The sequence below is a fragment of the Eucalyptus grandis genome, chromosome 10 (genome assembly GCF_016545825.1).
Source record: "Eucalyptus grandis isolate ANBG69807.140 chromosome 10, ASM1654582v1, whole genome shotgun sequence".
In the NCBI taxonomy this organism is placed as follows: Eukaryota; Viridiplantae; Streptophyta; class Magnoliopsida; order Myrtales; family Myrtaceae; genus Eucalyptus; species Eucalyptus grandis.
Window position 1 is genome coordinate 14,972,569 of NC_052621.1, and position 20,299 is coordinate 14,992,867.

General features: G+C 39.1%; 1 long non-coding RNA gene across 1 annotated transcript; it reads right to left on the reverse strand.

Moving 5' to 3' along the window:
* Nucleotides 1–19,035: 19,035 nt before the first annotated feature.
* Nucleotides 19,036–20,070, reverse strand: LOC120289035. The gene is made up of 3 exons (XR_005546974.1): nt 19,950–20,070; nt 19,744–19,835; nt 19,036–19,122 (listed from the first exon to the last, which is right to left on the reverse strand). It is a non-coding gene; the product is annotated as an uncharacterized LOC120289035 (long non-coding RNA).
* Between the last annotated feature and the right edge of the window lie 229 nt (nt 20,071–20,299).

Genomic DNA, 20,299 nt, shown 5'->3' on the forward strand with positions numbered 1-20,299 from the left:
TCATTCTAGGCCATCATCCATCATCTATAGCCATCCTAAGCTACAAGGATCATCCATGCAAGCATACATCATCCCAAGGTCGAGCTCTAGCCCTAACTGTATAAGGTAATCTCGCATCATTGAGCTCAAGATCAAGAAGTTTGCCTCAGTCAATCTTCATGCGAAGCTCAATCAAGCCACGGTCATTACAAGCCGAGGGCTAGAACACACCTAAAGGAGGTCGGATTGAGTTGAGGACTGCCAGACTACACCATATGAACGTTGAGGCTCAAACCAACTTCATATTGTGCCGAGGAAGACTAGAGGAAGAGGTCGTTAGTTTAAGGATCGCTGACGGCCGTTCAGTCAAGTTCCGACCACTACTAGGTTGGGGACTAGTTGAGGAATGTTGTTAGAAACTTCGGGAGGTTGTTGGGGTCACCAGATCGCTGATTAAGTAGCTTGACATGCCGACGGAACTTACCAGTGTAGAAATCGGTACTTGTGCCGGGCCGTTTTTACGGCTGGACGAGAAGACATAGTAATCCTCTAGTCAATGAATGGCTATGGATAGCCTCGGGAAGATGTGAGGATCGTTGGATGGGATGGCGTGCCGCCAGCGGGGCTGTGATGAGTGGCGAACGATGTAATAAAAAGAGTGAGTCCGGTGGCGGTTTGAGTGCGTGTGTGCGTGCGTGTGTGTGAGAGAGAGAGAGAGAGAGAGATTAGATCTCGATAATGAAGCCCCCTTTGCATTTTGGAGAGGAAAATAGTTTATATACTCCCTTGCAAGATCAAATTCTAGCCCTTAGATTAATCCAAGGGCTAGGAATTGATCTCTTTAGCTAACTAACTCGCTTAGAGGCTAAGCTTACTAAAGATTGGTTGATTAATGTACACATATCAATTTAAATTGCTGTGATAAACTTCCGATGAACGACTTATGATTAATTTTGAGATTAAGGGCTAATCACAGGCTTTTTCGTAATTTCACATACCTGGGGGCAATTTTGTAATTTTATGTTGCAGAGGGAGAGGGGACACTTGTTAAAGCCTGGCCTGATCGGAATTGGGCTTCGGCCACTAGAGAAAGGCTGAAAAACGGCCTTGGATCACTGACAATAAATGCTGGTCAAATTTGAGTTGACCCAGTCAAGCCTAGTTGACCCACACTTGATCGGGTTGAACCGGTTTGGTCTTCCCTCCAATATTGTCCCGATTTTCTTGATTTTGTCCAATTAAAGTGGAATTAAAATTGTTTTATGCAAATTGGATCAAATTGAACAAAATTGGGTTCCTCAAGGTAACTAATTGCGCAAGAAATGTCTTAAATTGAATCAATTTCTGTTGAATCGTCACCATGAGCTAGACTAACATTTGTAATTGGAATTTCTTTAACCAAATTGAAGCTTGATAACTTCAATCGGATGTCTGTCTAGAGTGGGCTGTGTTAAATTGGCTTGATCAGAACACAAATTTCTAGGATTCAAGAAAGTTAAATTGATAAAACTAGAATGCTCCCAAGTGAATTTCTAAAAAAAATGACCCTGGATTTAGATTTAGTTTAAGAAAATGAATTGATGGGAAGTTAAGCAGGCAATTTTGATTTTGGCCCTTGATTATAGCTAAAAAATGGCAACTTTTATCTCGACATGTCAAATCACCGAAATGGTCACACAACTGATCTCGCAATAACCTCTAGATCAAATGTTGTAAAAGGAATTAAGTCAAAATATGAACAGAGTGAAAGTAATTTTATTTTTTATGGATTTCGAGCCTAAATTCGAAAAAATTAGAAAATGAAGATCTTAATCAATTTCCATAAAAAAAAATTATGGTAAAGTCAAATTAGAGCTAAAATGAGATGATTTGGGGGGGTTTGTATGTTTCAATTTTTATGGTCAAAGGATTGACTAAAAAGTCAATTCGAAGTCAACCTTTTGGTTTTTGGTTTTTTGCAAAAAATGAGTAGGTTACATACAAATGATGAGGAAAGGAAAAAGAAAAAAAAAAAAATTATACTTTTGGATTTGAGTTCTATCATGATTAGAAACCCTAATATTGAGTTTTTACCTTTAATGACACGTCGACTAAAAATTAAGTATTAATAGCTACCCCTCTTTGAGAGATAGTCCGGAGAAGTTCTACTCAAAAACCAAATGATACCTATAATTTTTAGTCAACTCTAGTGGGGAATAAAAAATGAAAAGAAAGACAACATATTATTTGAGGCTTACTTGAATGCTTATCATCAGTCCCTTGTGTTGTTTGTTTCTCCATATGATACCTTCTCTCTTCTCTCATCGGATGGAATGAAGCAAATTAACTCAAGGGAACTAAGGAACTAAAGAGATAGTCTCACCATGTAAAAATGGGTTTTTAATAACTTTTTCACATTATATATCAATAGAGCACTCTAGACAGTGTGAAGCACTCTACATATTAGAATCACGCAATGCTATTAATGATATCGACACCGGAACACCTGGAGTCTCAAAAGTTAGCATGAAGGGACACTCAAGTACCAAAAATTATGAAAGTGACACTTTAGTGCAAAAATCGGAGCAAAATGAATCACTTAAGTGCCACCAGCGAGAAAATCCGGCCAAAATGTTGACGTGACAATTTTCCGGCGAGCTGCGTGCAAAACGACGTCATTTTGCATGTTAATATAGCTAAATAGTATCAAAATGACGTCATTTTGGTGCTGACATGATAAATAAACAATTAAATTAAATTAAATTAATAATTAATTAATTTTTTATTATTAAAAAAAAAAAAAAAGAGGGAGAGGAGGAGGAGGGAGGTAGTCGACGGTTGAGGGCTCAACCCTTGCCACCGTTGCCTCCCCCGTCGCCGAAAGGTGTTAAAGGGTCGGTTCGGGCTGCCAAGCTTGGGCCGGCGACAAGGGCCTACATGCCCTCACCCAAATCTGGGGCGAGAGTCATGGCCCTCCCCCTCCCTCCTCCTCCTCCCCCTCCTTTAAATTTTTTTTAATTAATTACTTTTTAAAATTAAATTAAATTAATTATTATATTAAAATTCGAATTATACCAAAAAGATGTCGTTTTGTGTGTGGTTTGCTCGGTCAACCTTCCGACGAGCCATGTAAGCGAGAAAATTAATAAAAAATTATCACGTAGGATTTTCGGTGAAATTTGCCGAATGTGGCACTCAAGTGTCCAATTTTTCATTAAAAAAAAGTGACACTTAAGGGTGCATTTGGTAATGTTTCTCTTCGAGGGATCAATTTTTGAACAGAAATAGTTTTTTTTTTGTTCCGAATACAATTTTTAGTATAAGAATGCGTTTGATAATTGCAAAAAAATTATACTCTAGGAATAGAAACGCATTTGGTAAACTTATATAATTTTTTTTGTTTCTTTTAATTTTTAATATTTTTATTATATTTTCTTTTTCCTTTTTCTTTTTCTCTTTGGCCGATCACCGGCCACCGCCGTGACCAGCGACCGACTGGGCGACATCTGGCGAGCTTGCCAGTGGCCTAGCGAGATCGCCGCTGGCCAGGCAAGCCTCCTCGTGGCAACGTAAGGCTCGACCTCACCTAGGCTGGGCAAGACTGACCTCACCTAGCCACTAGCGAGGCTTGGCCTCGCCGGGCCACCGCTAGGTGACGCCAACCTGGAGGTGGTGTGACATCCTGGATTTTTTGCTTTTGCTTTCAATTAAATTAATCGGACCTTTCATCGACATGTCTATAGTGCTATTCTCAAAGCTGATTACTCATGAGATAAACTAGACTATCTGGGGAAGTAAATAAGGGATTTTAATGCAATAGATTTGAGAATTCGAGTAGAAATCGACTACTCAACCATGCTCATCTATAGAGATCATTTCAAGATAGGAAGATCGATTAAAAATCATAGATAAGTCGGTTCAACTAAGATGTGTGGTCAAATGTGGATGATTCCACTAAATTGCAAAATTATCGTCGATCGACACTAGACTTATTTTTCTGTCGTTTTGGTACCCTGTGTCTTTTTTTGAAATCTCAAGATTTTCACAACCACCGAGAGTCGTCAATGTGTCGAAGGGGTTCATTATGGCTCGAAGAAAATCGACCACAAGTCATTTCCATTAAAAATTCTTGAAGGCTACCAAATCATCTAGGTCACGCTAAAATCGCGCCAAATCAAAATTAACCACGAATTTGAATCCGATTTCAAAAATTAAAAGTTTTGTCACGTTACAAGTCATTTTCAGACCATCACTCGCCTTCCGTAGATTTTTCTGCAAACCGGAATTTTTTGGGAGAGAGTCGTGGTAGGGTCATTTTTGTCCAGAAAAGTTTGAGGACCGTTTTTTATCGCGAATTTGGGATGCAAGTAGGTTTAATTGATGAGGAAAAATGTCAATTGGATTGAAGACTTGACGGTTGGATTTATAGGAGCTGAATTGGGTTGATTCAAGAAGGAATTGAATCCAATTTGTGCCAAATGGCTGCAAAATTCGTATGCCCCATGACCCATGACCTTTGGACCAACTCAAGTCTTCTAGAAGGGGTCTTTTGGTTTAGAAACTTACCTCACCTAGCCACTGGCGAGGCCATTTGTGGAGGTGGGACCAGCTCAAGGGGACCAAATGGGATAGGAAGAGACCAAGGTGGTCCCCCTATCCAATCGATCTCCCCCTCCTTTCCCTTCCAAGCCATCGACCACCTCCCCGCTTTTCCCTGCAGCTTTGACCTCTCGCAACCCAAGAAAGCCAACCAAAGACCTCCTCTTCCCTCGTTGACACCACACGCCACTCGCCAGAGCCACTGAACGCCACCATCATGCGTCTACACTCACCCGTAGGTCTTGCGCAAGCTGCATCGGTTTTGCCTGTCCGTGCATCCTTACGCTGTCATCCCCGCCCCTGTGCGTTGCCTCAGGCCGTGCTGGAGCCCGTTCAACTGCCTCCAACCGCCGTCAAAGCTCGGAGCCGTCCATTCGACCCATTAAAGCTCTGCCTATCCGCCGCCGGTCTTTGCTTGCTCAACCAACCTTGGATCAGCCTTCTCTCAGCCTTAACTAGTACCGAACAGAAACCGAGCCGTGTGGGTCTCCAGCCCACTGTTTGGGCCGTTTTCGGGCCGTTTCCGACCTTGAAAGGCATTCTTGCTTTGGAGTTTCTTGTCCCTCGCCGCGTCCCCATCATTTTGATTCGAGCGGATCATTAATCAAGTGAGTTTAACTCACTAATCCTTACTTAGTAAGTTAATAACACTTAAGGGTTGATTAATTTAAGTTAAGCTTGGATTAGGTAATTAGTTAGAACGGATTAGTGAATTAGTTAATTGATATTGCATGTTAGGTGGATAGAGTAGTGCAATTAGCAAGTAGATAGGTAGTAGTATTTAATTAACAAGTCTCGAAAATTTTCCGAGCTCGTTTCGATGTTTAATTAGGCTTTTTGGGCCTAAGTGAGCATTTTTAGTATTTATTAATTATTTTCCATAATTAATTAATTATTTATTTATTTTCCGGAAATTAGATCGGAAAAGCCGGTGACCGGAATTTTGTTCTGATTGCACTGGTATAATCTGTTTATTTAATTGACTGTTATTTTATGCAAATCGAGTGTGATTTGTGATTTTGGGGTATTTATCCTCAAATTAATTAATTAGAAAATCATCGGGCGTCGGTTTACAGCGTCAAAAATGTGTTTTCAAACTGTGGAAATTTGTGAGATTTTCAAAGGGAAAATATTGTATTTTGGCTAATGCTAACCGTGTACCCACATACGACTGTTTTTATCATGAAGGATAAAAATGGTGGCATTCTTAAAAAGTGAAAATAGTATACTATATTAACCTATGGGTTCTGATATGTCAGCTTAGTGAGAGCAGTATACTTTATTAGCTTAGAGTAAGCATCATGGGTATACTATATCAGCCTGACGTCTTGATATGTCAGCTTAGCGAGAGCAGTATATCTAGCCTAAACAACTTCTAGAGAACATTATTAATGTACTATATCAACCCAAGGGCTCTGATATATTAGCTTAGCGAGAGCAATACACTATTTTATCAACTTAGTGCGAGCTATACTATCTATTTTCAGCTTAGAGTGAGCAGTCTTGAATATGACCGAACTTTATATATAGTATTGACTGGCTTGACTAAGAGTTGGCCTTGATGACATGTAATTGACTAAATCGATTGATCAATGGTTCAATATGATGGATTGAAATGATTGATTGGAGTGACTAGATGGTTAGTTGAATTATATTGACTTGCAGGAATGGACTGAGGCCAAGGTAAGTTCTCTGACTCGTGTTTGCACTTAGGTAGCCTTTGGGGCGTATTTTCTTCCTAGTTTGAGCTTAGCGAGTTGAATTTGCTGAGACATCGTCTCACCCCGTTATAGGATAACATTTTCAAGTCCCTAAATGGTCGCTCCTCCTGAGCATTTTGGACAGCCTAAGAAAGTCACAAAATAGACATCTTACATTCCATTACATGGGAGCCCTAGGAACTGGACCTATGAGCTGGTAAGGTCCATAGTATGGGTCGATGCGAGTCTACCCAAAAAGGTACCCCACCGATACCAATCATGGTATCGCCGAGTTCAGGATGGCTAGAGAGAGGGCCCTATACCGGAATTTGAGATACCTCTATATGTGCTAGAGGTTACTTTTAGAAATGATAATGGGTCGACGATGTGTCCTAGGAAGTCTCTTTTAATCGACCATGAAGAGATGGGCATGTGCTCAGAGGATCGAGACGTGACAAGTGGCCCGACTAAGCTGAGCCTTGCTGGTGGCTAGGCAAGCTCGACCTCACCTAGTCTAGGCGAGGCCAAGCCTCACGGGCCACGGCGAGGCTTAGGCCGACGAGTCTCGCCGTGACTCAGCCTCTCCGGGGGCCGGCGATGCTCCAACGAGGTCGCTGGCCCTCGTCTGGCCGGTCGCCGGTGCTGGCCATGGTCAAGGCCGGTGACCAGCAAAAAGAGGAATAAGAAGAAGAAAAGAAAGAGAAAAAGAAGAAGAACAAAAATGTGATATCCTAAATTTCAGATTCTGTCTTCGATTCAATAAGTTGGGCTTTTCATTAACGCGCCTATAGTTCCTTTCCTTGAACTGATTACTCACGGGATAACTAATCTATCAAGTGAAGCCGTTAAGGGATTTCAACGCAATAGACTTAAGAATTCGACCAGAAATTGACTATTCGACCGTACTAATCTGCAAGGGTCATTACGGCACTGTTAAAATCAATTAGCGACCAGAGATAGGTCAATTCAATAGAGGTATGTGATTAGTGTGTGGGTAATTCAACGTAATTGCAAAATTTCTATTAATCGACACTAGACCGATTTTTCTGTCTTTTTGGTACCCTATGTCCATATTTGAAATCTCGACGTTTTCACGATAAATAAGAGTCGTCAATGTATCAAAGAAGTACGTTGTGGCTTCAAAATAATCAATCACAGGTCAAATGCGCTAAAAATTCCTAAAAGCTACCCAATAGATTAGGTTGCGCTAAAATCGTGTCAAATTGAAATTAATCGCGAAATTGAACCCGATTTCAGAAATTGAAAGTCATGTAATCTCGTAAGTCATTTTAGAAACGTCAACTTATCCTTCGAAGATTTTTCGGTAAACCGGGATTTTTGGCGAAAAATTCAAAGTAATGATATTTTGGACCGGAAAAATTAGAGTCATTTTTTATTGCGTTTTTAGGATTCAAGTTGGTTCAATTGACAAGAAAAAATGTAAATTTAAGTGTGGGCACCTTTGTTGATTTTATGGACGTCAAATTAGATCCAATTGGAGGGGAATTGATTCAATTTGGGGGAATTGTGTCAAAATTCGTAGGCCAAAGGTCCATCAACATTTTGGACCACTTGGAGATGCTTCTAGGGAGAATTTTGTGCAGCAAATTAGCTTGGATGACAGCCAAGACAAGTGGGACCTTGTAATGGGTGAGAATAGAAGAGAAGACGTTGTGGCCAAGATGGGCCCTCTCCAATCTTTAGCAATCTTCTTCTTACCCAGCCCCACTTTATCCATTTTAGAGTGTTTTAAGAGCTTGAAGTTGCAGAAAACAGCCAGCTCCCTCCCCTGAACCGTTGATCGCCTCCCCTGTCGCCGTTGGACTTGTCGCTCGACCGTCGCGCCATCCGCGAGCCTACAACGCACGTTTGCCCATTACTGCTCATCCCGTGGTCCAGCACCTCTATCACGCCAGCCGTGTCCCCCAAGCCTCCTTGGTTGTCATCGAAGCCTTGCCGTCGCCGTCAGCAGCCATCGTCGCCTACCTAGGTCGCTGCAATCTCCAACAATCCTCCCTCATTGTTTCAGTCATTGGTTTCCTCTCTTTTAGCCCAAGGACAAAGCCGAAGGCTAGCAATGACTTTTGGACTTCGTGGCCAGTTTTCAAGCCCGTTCGGTCTCCGTTTGGTGACGTCGCAATTTGTCGCCCGTCTTCGCATCGTCGTCACCGTGGACTCACTGGATCACTAAACCAATGAGTTTACTTGTAAACTCTGCTTAGGGAGTTAATGATACTTAAGGGGTGCTTAGTTTAGACTAAGTATGGTTTATAAGGTTAATTAGAATAGATTAGTGATTTAATTATTCGTTTGTGCATGTTAGATGGTTAGAACGGTTTAATTAGAGATTAATTAGATTGTACTATTTATCTAGATAGATTCGAAAATTTTCCTGGCCCATTCAGCCAATTAATTAAGCATTTCCGGTATAAGTTGGTATTTTTGGTACTTAATTGTATTTAATTAATTATTTTTGGTAATTATTTAATTATTTATTTATTTTTCGAAAATTATACCGAGATAGCCAGTGGCCGAAATTTCGTGCTGATTGTAATGGTGTATTTAGTTTCTACAATTGAATGCTATATTGAGCAAAATTTTAATTGTTAGCTTGTGCGAGTATTATTGTACGTCAGCTTATGAGAGCAATAATCGTCAGCTTGTGTGAGCATTGATACGTCAACTTATGAGAGCAATATATTATATTAGCTTAAGTGAGCTATAATATATATCAGCTTGTGCGAGCTACCATCTATGTATCAACTTATGCGAGCTATCATTTATATATCAACTTGTGAAAGCAATAACCATCTATATCAGCTTGTGAGAGCTATAATCTATTTTAGCTTGTGTGAGCAGTAATCATATCGATTGATTGATAGATGGTATCGATTGATTGATAAATGGTATTGATTGATAGATGGTATTGATTGTATCGAATCGATTGAATTGAATTGAGTGGATTAGATTATGAATTGTACTGACATGCAGGAAAGAACTAAGACAAGGTAAGTTTTCTGACTGGTGTGCATAAACTGCCTCTAGGCGTATTTCCTTCCTAGTTGGAGTTTAGGGGGTGAACTTGCTGAGACATTGTCTCAACTCGTGGTGAGCTCAACTTTTTTCAGGTCTTTAGAAGGCGGATCCTCCGGAACATTTTGGGCAGCCTAGGAGGATTTCCGAGTTAGTTACTCATTTCCCTGTTCCTAGGGGCAATGGGGTCTAGGTCTATGAACTCGTAATGACCACTGTCTGGGTTGATGAGAGTTTATCTCAAAGGGTGCCTCGTCAATTTAGGGCGTGGTATCGTCGCAGGCTCAATAGACATAGAGAGGGTCCTCTACAGGATTATGATGTCCCAGTTGCGGTAGTAGACGTTGCTCTTGGCGAGGGTACAACTGATCCTCCTGCTGGTCAGGTGGTGGACCCAAGTTCCCAAGAGACCTCGGAGTTTTCAGTTGGGGATTTGAGTGCCTAGAGGACTTGTAGGCTTTTCTGTTTGAGCAAACTCTTGTCTTTAGACTAGTCTTGTATATAAATCGAGGTGTTTACAAAAGCATGTTTTGGTTGTGATTTGTTTCCTACTTTTCTATCCTAAATTGTTTGTTATTAGGGGTAATTTGTTCCCTTCCACAAGCGTATTAAAATGAATGGGTCGGTGATGCGTCCTGGGACGTCGCAATTTTATCAACCACTGAGAGATGGGCATGTACTCGAGAATCGGAGCGTGACAAAAAAAAAATATTTCTCGGAAGTATTCCCGAGAACAAGAAACAATTTTTTTTCTGCTTCTTGTTTCTATTCCAAATCTGTTCCCAGGAACAAAAAAAAAATTGTTCCTGGGAACAAAAGTACAAATAAATGCAGTTCTATTCTTTTTTTGTTCCTCGAAACAAAAGAATTCCTCGGAACAAGAGAATAAATCATTTATTGTTCTTTGAGTAATCTTCTCATGGTAGTTGGTGCAACTTCCCCCAATGGATATTCACTAAAGTGCCCTGGAAGATCGACTTCCCCCATTAGTTATATCATGCAGTCCCCATTTCATTTTCAAACATTGTTTACATGTCTTCCAATAAATATTCTTGGATTCTCTTGTTCATTTTTTAGATGTTTGGCTTACATTCCGTTGTCATAATCCTACTACTTGTTTTACTTGATGACCTACTTTCCTTTTATTTAAATTCAAAGAACTGGCTTTTTTCTTATTAAACCTTTCCTTTTATTTACATAGTGAATTAGTGCTTTTTTAGGATCATGATACCATAATGGCAATTGGATCCAAGTCATATAATGTTGATTCTGTTGGACTCGCGTTTTCATGTCTTCAAGTTGATGTTTGATCTTCAAGTTCATAAATTTTGTGCTCTTTGCACATTGTTGTTTTAGGTTTTTGTTTTTCTCTCAAATTGATTCTATTGCTTCGTCTTCGAAGATTTTCTTAGCTAATATTACCAAGGGCAAAAGGAGAAAAACTGTGTTGAATCAGAGGTACAAACTAACCATGTTTTTCAATCTTGTAAAGAAATAATAATGCTTGTAATCTACAACTGAGTATGAACTCATGACTATTTTTTTTACACCTTCCGAATGCTAGCTTACTATAAATTATTGAAATAATAATTTGCAGGCTCTAAGTGTTATAAATAGAAGGATTGCTAGATGTCTTCAACGGGTGGTTCTAATGTCACAAATAGAAGGAGGAGATCTACAATGTGGGAACATTTTAAAAAGATTCCTAGTCAAGAAAAGGCTGAGTGTTTATATTGTAGCACTCTTATTGGTTGTGCTAGCGGACAAGGGACTAGTTTAATGCATCAGGAATATCCATATGCAAACGTCAGAAAAAGGCAAAAAGTGCCTTGAGTCAAGTTGTTGGGGGTGGTAGTTCATCAAGTCCTTAGAAATTTGATCGGGATGCTTGCAAAAAAGAATTAGTGATCATGTTTATTCTTAGTGAGTTGCCTTTTAAGTTGGTAGAGCATGAAGGATTTCGTCAATTTGTAAATAGAATTCGGCCAAAATTCTTAATCCCATCATGCAACACATTAATGCATCATTGTTATGATTTATACATGGAGGAAAGAAGTAAATTGAAGAAATATTTCTCCGAGACATCTCTTAGAGTATGTCTAACAACTAACACATTGACATCTTGTCAAAACTTAAGTTATATGTGTCTAATTGATCATTTTGTTGATGCCGATTTGAAAATGCAGAAGAAGATATTAATTTTTTGTCAGATCTCATGTCATTTTGCTGAGATAATAGGAAAAGCAATTGAGAAATGTTTGACTGATTGAGGGATCCAAAGTGTTTTTTTCTATCACTGTAGATAATGCTAGCTCGAATGACTTGGGAGTTCAATACCTGAAAAAGTTACTTAACTCTTGGAACTCTCTATTATTGAGAGATGAGTTACTCCATTTGAGGTGTTATGCCTGTATATTAAGTTTGATTGTTAGAGAGGGGTTAAAAAACATAAATGATTCAATTACTAGAATACGTTCAGCCGTACGTTATGTGAGATGTTCCCCTGGTAGGCTAAGAAAGTTCAAGGATTTTGTTGAGTTAGAGAATATTGAGTCAAAGAGTCCTATATGTTTGGATGTGGAAACTCGTTGGAACTCAACATATATGATGTTGGAATCAGCTTTGAAGTTTGAAAGAGCTTTTAGCAATATGGAACTTCGGAATAACAAATATTCCTAAGAGCTTTCTAAGGGGAAAGGGTTACCCACTAGTAAGGATTGGAATTATGCATGTCACTTTCTTCCTTTTTCTGAAGTTGTTATTTGATACAACTATAAAAGTTTCAGGTTCTTCTTATGTCACTAGCAATAATATGGCGAAGGACGTGTATGGGATTTATATGATGATTGAGAGATATTGTGGAAATGAGGACCAAAGCTTAGAAATGTCTAAAAAAAAAAAAAAAAATTCCTAAGTATTTTGGCAATGTGAACAACATAAATCTCACTTTTTTCATTACTTGCGTACTTGACGCGCGACATAAGTGGGACTATGTGAAATGGATGATTAGTCATGTTTATGAAAGCAAGAAGGCAGAAACTTTACAAGAAAAAGTGATAACATCTCTGACATTATTGTTTGAGCAATATCGCACAAGTGTGTATGCCCTCAAAGCAACTTGAGGCTAAAGAGCACAAGGATGGTAAGCATTTTTAGGTCCCTGGTGGTTGGTGCTAATATTATGACTGAAATGTATTTTAGCCAATCCGAACAACAATATTTGGATGAAAATTTGAATTGGACAAGTACTTGGAGGAAGCATGTGAACGTTATAACTCTGAATTTGATATCTTAAGTTGGTGGAAAGGAAATTCATCGAGATATCCTATACTTTCTACCGTTGCTCGAGATATCTTGGCCGTGCCCATCTCGACTGTAGCATCGGAGGCGGCCTTCCGCATCAGAGGTTGTGTGCTTGATGTGTTTCCTAGTTCCTTGACCCCAACCATGGCGGAAGCTCTTATATGTGCCCAAGATTGGTTACAATCCACGCCACTTTACATTCGATTGAGGAGGATTTAGAAGACCTTGAAATCTTTGAGTCGGGTGAGAAAATATGATTGTAAAATATTTATACCTTTCTTTATTTTAATGCGTACATTAGTTCTCATTTTCGTCATGAATTTATTGTAGAGTTGCCAAATACGACCACAGAGTCAAACTCAATATTGACTTCTCTTGATGATTGATGTATTAGAGGTTAGTATTTTGTAATATGTGTAAGTTCTATTTCTCTTTTTGCACTCCTAATATCTTCTGCTTCTTAGATTTTTCAATTTTGTGCTAAATTCATATACAAGCATTGTTGGCTTCCCTGCTCACCAAGCATATAGATTCTTTGATTTCTAAAGGCCCCCTGGTGGTGCCTCTTGACTGCAAATGGATGTGGCACTGTCATAGGCTTAACCTCGTTTTCTGTAGAAAACAGAACACTAACAAACTTTGTAGTCTAAGGACATGAGTACTAATTCTTCTTACCAAATTTGTCGCATTGGAAAATATATTTGCTTGTTTGAGAGCATGTCCAATGTTCACATGCTTCATTCTTGTCTAGAATTTTACCTCTTTCTTTGATAGAAACCATTGTCCCGAACATGTCTAAATCATGGTTGTAGTGTGTGAATTTAACAAAGTTCTTATCTTATTGCTTGCAATTGGGGTTCTGTCTCCTCGAATTCAAGCTGCAATTTGCTAGGAGTTTCCACCTCTTTGGTATGTATCCATTAGTTTCCTAGGAGTTAGAAAGCCAATTTGCTTTCTTCCCAAATAGTGTCTCAACATTTGGGAATGCTACTCTCCATGTTAGACCATTTTTTCTACAATTTGTTAATTTTGGGATGATGCCTTAGCTGTTATTCCTATTGCATCTTTATATGTTCCAATATATATGTCTATGACTTATGGTGAATTGCTCGCCTATGGGTAATTCTGCTTGGGCAGCTTGCAGTCCCAAGGAGTCCACCTCCAATAGAGACTAGATGGGTCAGGTACCCATTTTGATGAGCTTCAATTGCGTGGCAACTCTCATTGGTGTAGAAGGGACCGGATGGGTCAGGTACCAATTCTCCAACGAAGATATCACAAGTTTCTACAAAAGATTGGGCAAAAGAGCAATTAACGATACAACACAGCACACCATCAAATTCGATCAAAAAATCAAAATTGGAAGAGAAGATTAATACATGCAAAAGAAAAATCAAGTCTAATTGGTGTCTGCATGGTGCATTATACATATCGGCACAACAAATTAAAAGTGCTTATATTTTCGAGAAATTTTGAGATTTAGGTTGATTGCATTCAATAACTGAGTAAGCTTCATATTAGATTGTAGAGAATCGACCTTCATCTATCAAAGATGAATTCTCACTTTCTGTCGCATATATATATCCTCTGTTTTGTTAACTCCTTCAATAAGGAAATAAGATGTCAGAAATTTGTTCTACAAAAATTAAATGGCCTTTTACTTCAAAAAAAAAAAATTATACCAGAGAAAAGAGAGGTGGAAAAAAAGAAAAAAAAAAAGAGAGGAAAACCCAAAAACCCACCCGACCCGAATTTTCGATGTGGATCTAATGTGTTTCGGGTCGGTTCGGGTTGGGTCATAATATGTGACCCTTATGATTTGTGTCAAGTCCGGTAACATCAAAACCCGACCCGACCCGACCCATTGACACCCCTATTGTGGCCAAAGGCCGCCACCATGAAGGACTCATAGAGAAGGTTGTCTCAATCGTCTTCTGGCCAATCTCTCTCTCTTTCTCTCTACGTGAGTCACTACACTTGGATGGCCTCGACCCGAGGTCACGCTTGGCTTAAAATCTTGAATGGAGGTATGAATGCCTTGGACAACCTCGCCATCGTCGTGTTGGCCAAGAAAAGGACTTCGGATTGAGATTGCCTATGGCTAGCAACCCCGGTCTGAGTTCATGACAGCAACAACAATCATCGTAGAGGTCGGGAGAAGAGAGACACAAGGGTGGGGCGACGGTGGCGGCATTGAAGGGTGGTGTCAGCCTTGGGTTGAGGGTTTGTATGAGTGAATGAGGATGATTTCAGGCTAGGTTAGTTTGGGGCTTTTTTCTTTCTTTCTTTTTCTATAGAAGGATGGTTTTGTCATTTTAATTTTGCACAATACAATTGGATATGTCGACTTGCATTTTCAAAAATAGGGATAGAAAGTGGTGATATAGTGAAGGCATACGTACGATATTGTTACTTTCACCCTTTCCTCTATGAATCTTCCCTTCTTTTTTGGCGTTGTAAAATTGCAAGTGGATATTTATAGCTCACAGATAGAAGGGGCATTCTCATAGGAAGGACTCACTGCTTAATAGGAAATAGACCTTGTTCTTTTTCTTCTATCTTGTGACTACACTTGGTAATTATCCGACGCTCATTCATCTGCCAACCCGCAAAGTCCGCTCGTCAATGCGATGATATAGATAGATTCCTGCATCTTGAATTGTCACATTTTGCTTCTTGCTTAAGAACTAATATTGGGACATACACGAGACAATGCTATGAAAAGTATAGTATTCTCAGTGCCTGATGATGTGAAACTCCGAGCTAGTTCGACCTCACTTGATTCGAATCTGCGCATCACAAAGAGAGCACTTTCTTGCTTGTACGTTCAAAGACCCTCTGATGCTTAAATAAGTAGTTGAAAACATGGGTTGAGATGTATGTAGCTGTAAAAGGGGCTGAGGCTTACACCATTTACCCCGATTTGCTGGGTCCGTGTTCTCCAAGGATTTGAACAAAAGCTGAATTTCAGCATTGGGCCGCCCGAGGAATGTCCCACTGAAAGTAGATTTCTCGGGATCATGTTGTTGGAATAACGAAGATTATTCAGTTCTATTATATATGACGGAAACATAGCTAAAATACTAATTGCACCAGAGTCAACATGAAGGATAAATCATGCCAAAGTCACATGATAACAGGCGTGAATTACATCAAATATCACTTTATCTATCATGTGGGCCATGAAAAAAACCAAAAACAAGAATATTCCAATTGCTGTCTCCCACATTTTGCAACAATACAATTTTTTCTTTTTTCTTTTGTAACCGAGGATCCGCCTGAGTCCCTTTTTGCTTATGCTATTCGAGAGTCACAAGGTCCTCCACTGCACTCGATGGTAGCTTCGAACTTTAGCAGCGACTATACCTCGGGAGAGACTAGCATAAGACCCCAACACCATAGCCCCCCACTTACAACGCATTAATAAATGCGGATTTCGAACTCTCAACCTCAGTAATGAATGAAAGACTCTCAACAATACAATTTTGTCTCATCTATTTTAAAAAATTTAACTTTTGCATCGTAGAATAACATTAAGGAACAAAGCCCCATCATTGGTCATTTAGAATTCATTAAGTTGTTGTATGATTGGGATTTCCATGATGTTGGATAGGTAATCAAGATGATTCGCTCTCTATATTGATAATGACAAAGCATAGTATCGTTGGAGCAGGACATCCTATTAGTAACCCAATGGTTATTTGATAACTTAAGTGAGATGGGTCTGGGATTCCATTTACAAAACTCTATAGAGTTCGGAACGGGTTCCGAAAATACTCAAAAGTTAATGGGACGGATTTGGGACGAGATTAAACGTCCCATATCCCTATTACTTTTAATTTGTCCCAATGCTTTAGTAGCTCCATTTCAGCCTTCAGGTTCAACAGAGGTTGGGCCCAATACCGACTGTCAGAAAGAATACCTTGAGCCTACCTGGGTTTTCCTAGCCCAACTCCTCAAAAGCTGATGTGGTTTCGTTAGTTGGTTTTTGGTTTAGCAAACTAAAAGCCCTAGATTTTCATAGGTCCGTATTCCTGAATGTTTGCTCTATAGAATTAATGTCAAGTGGGAAGCAGCTTTGGATAAAAAAATTTATATTGTGGAAATAATTATTTTTAATGGAATTATATTGCAAATTCCGCTCGCGGAGAAATCTTGCTTTTCTTTTTCTTTTTCTTTTTCTTTTTCTTTTTATCAACAGCGTTTCTCTCAATAATTATTTTCAAATTGTTGTTCTACGTAGATTATCTAAATCAAATCAAATAAATAAGTAAGATAAGATATTCTGATATCATGAGTCTACAAGGTATTAGATATAGAGTTGTCCTTATCATCTTTAAACCTTATATATACATATGGACACACATACATACATACATACATACATACATACATATATGTGTGTGTGTGTGAGTGTATGTGCGCGCGCGCCATGAGATTTTTAATTAGATCTTCAATATATGTTAGATATCACTAGTGAAGAACTGCTAATAAGAGTATCTTTGCTGTGCGTGGATTTGCAATATCCAATATTAGAAGGAAAAAAAGTGTTGCTACAATAAAATTTAAATGTATTCGGTAACTTCTTTTCCGTTTTAATATGAGGACACACACTAATTCTCCTTTAAGGCACCGTACGTCATTGGATCTTTCTTCATTCTCTCCTTGAACATATTCATTTTTAGCCTTAATTAGTAGGTTTTTGGATTAGAAGTTTTTTTTTTTTTTTTTTCGGTTAAATTATGGAGCCATTTAACTTTGTATTGATTCAACTTCCCCAGTACATTTCAGTTAATATTGAAAGTCTATTAATTCAATGGGCGAAAGCATGAGGTTAGCTTTTAAATTTTGTTTGATAAATGAAGTGCATACATACTGCTTCCTTATAGATATTACATACAAAAAGAAATATAACTCTAAGGTCCAACTCATCGCCAACTGTGAGTAACTTCATATGTATGATGCCCATTGGTGTTTTGCTTGTGTTTTATCCAGTTTATGTGATTAGTGTGATATTCATGAGTTTGTCATATATTTATTTGCAAAGTGTTCCTCGCTATAGAAAATGATGTGTATAACTTTGAAATGTGTTGTGCTTTATATTTGATTAGTAAGATCATTATCTCTAAACACATGTTGGGTTCACTCTAGGTATTGAAACTCACCGTATATAGTTTGTTTAGAAATCTTTTTGATTACGCATTTCTTTCTTGTACTAAATGCCAAGTATTTTTTAAGTAATTCTCCCTGTCGAATTCTTTTGGGTTTACCTTTTTATTCTCATTATTGGCTTATAGATTCTCAAAGGTTTTCTTTTATTCCTAATATTTATAAATTATTACTATATAATGAAGTGTGGCTACCTATGAGATCGGCCCAATATGCTAGTTATCATCCATTTTAAAAGGCTAATGTCTGGCTTGAATAATAACAAAGAAAAAGAGAGAGAGAGAGAGAGAGAGAGAGAGAGAGAGAGAGGCTTTCGCTTTACTATATCCCTATTGCTATTATCCTCAATCTGACTTCGTTTCACTATGACACAATCAATTACTAAATTAAATTATCTCGTCACTTATGAATACGATTGACACCCATCTTGCTATGCTTATGATCATGCTCAATGTGATGATCACAACATACTCCATTACAGTCACCAAATCATCAGAGCATCATTTCCATTGCTACCAATGATTCCCAAAACCATTCACCATAAGGGTAATCCCCCCGACCCACCTCAATTGATTGGGAGCATTCATTCGATGTGCCGTTGCATCCAAAGTCGGTCATGCTTGCTTGAATTCTTGCTCCAGTAACCAGTTGAGGTGTACATAATTGTTGCCTAGATTAGTTTCATTTGCGATCTTTGCTTTCAGATGTCGTCATCCGATGATCTCCCCCTCTCCTATACCTATTGACACATTGGAAATAGGTTTAACATGAATCAACAATTCGAAGTATAAGATTGACTGTCGCAACATGTCTGGAGCATGCATAGCATAGAACAAGCTCTCAGTGAGATTCTTCAAGAGGCAACAATAAACTACAATTGCTGATCTAGGTGTATGTCCCAATTTAAGTTATATAAAGAAGGAAACTCTCAATTTTCAGAATCATAGATAAGTCCATCAGTAACGATGCAGTTGGGAAAAGAAGCAAAATGATACGGCCTTGAAGGGTGTCTTGAAGCCTTCAGGTACTGCACGGACTCCCTTCGAAGGTCTCCCGTGACTTGAATGAGTCAACAATTGCGGACTCTTTCTGTCCTTCTCACTCTAACATGACAGAAACTGGTGAGAGGAACCCTCCAAGATCTAACAGCAAGAATGGCTTGCCCTAATTGCCAACTGTGCTGCTCTGCATCTGCATCTGACAATTTAATTTTCTCCTCTCTCTCTCTCTCTCTCTCTTACATTTCTTACATTAATTTCGTTTCACCCATGTGATTCATGTCCTTTTCTGAATCCCATCCTCCGTGGTGTATTATCCCACGTCCATGCATGGCGTTTCGACTTTACCCTCCAGAGTTTTTCTGCAGCACACCACCAAACATGTCATGAATTATTGCGGGTGAGAGTGTCTGCAGTTGTCCCTACATGACAAATGAAAATGTATGAAATGAATGGAGGTGACGGCCCTTTCTGGGAAGCACCGCCATTTGTAGAGCAACAGTGGCAAACTGACATGCATTGATCCTGCCCAAAAGATTTCAATGCTTCGAACTTGACGAACTGAAAATATCTAACCTCTTTTACAGTGTAAAGAATTTTAACTGGTACTGCTGGTGCTCAAATCATTTGCCGTTTCAAATCCTAAAGATGGTAGAGAATTCCTTCCCTTCTACCCCATGAGTTAGGTCAAGTAATGATGATCAAAACAACGTCCATCTTTGACAATGCGGTTTTAGCTTCAACATTATTGTGACTCGATATGGTGAGTGAAAGCTGATTGATGATATCACCCGACATTTGTAACTAAAAGAGGAAGTTCCCTTCCTTCATTTTTTTGGTGTGCAACCGATCTAACCTTCCGGTCTCCATCTTAAACTCTCAAATGTTGAAAAGTAAGGCTTTCGTTATGTCATTCGGGAAGCTTTTACTAAGACCTTGCAAGATAATAGGGCGATGTCCAAGACATGAATTGCTAAGACCACCTTGTTCTGTTTACCGCTTGAATTAGCTAAACAAAAGCCAGTATATCATCAATCCTTCCTTGACCTTTCCAGCTAGAAATCAGGTGCAGTATCTGCATAGTAAAAAGCAGGTTAGTGCCTGGCAGATGTAGCATTTCTCTAGACAAAGAAACCCAAACAGCCCTAGAGCTTATCCCCTGTAAATTGAGCTAATTGTAGGACGAGACCTTGTTTGAGTTTGAATCCTGCCTAACTTTTTAAACATGAAAGAACTGATTTGATGCCTCCCTGACAAAAGTTCTTCATGCTTGCCCCTTCTGAGGAGGAACGCCATAGCTCTCTCCTTTTTCCCTGTTGTACTGGTTCTTTTTATTAGACCCTAACTTTCTGTTTTCTGTTTTCTGTCCCGGCCCAAAAAGAAAATAAAAAATCAATCTCACTCACTCACCCCGCCAGCCTGCCTTTCTTGACAGGTGCACTGAGCAACAGTGGTTTGTAGTGGAAAAAGGAAAGAGAAACAAAAAAGAAAAGGGTCACTTTAGATTATCAAGTACAATTTGTGAGAGGTGAGGTCACT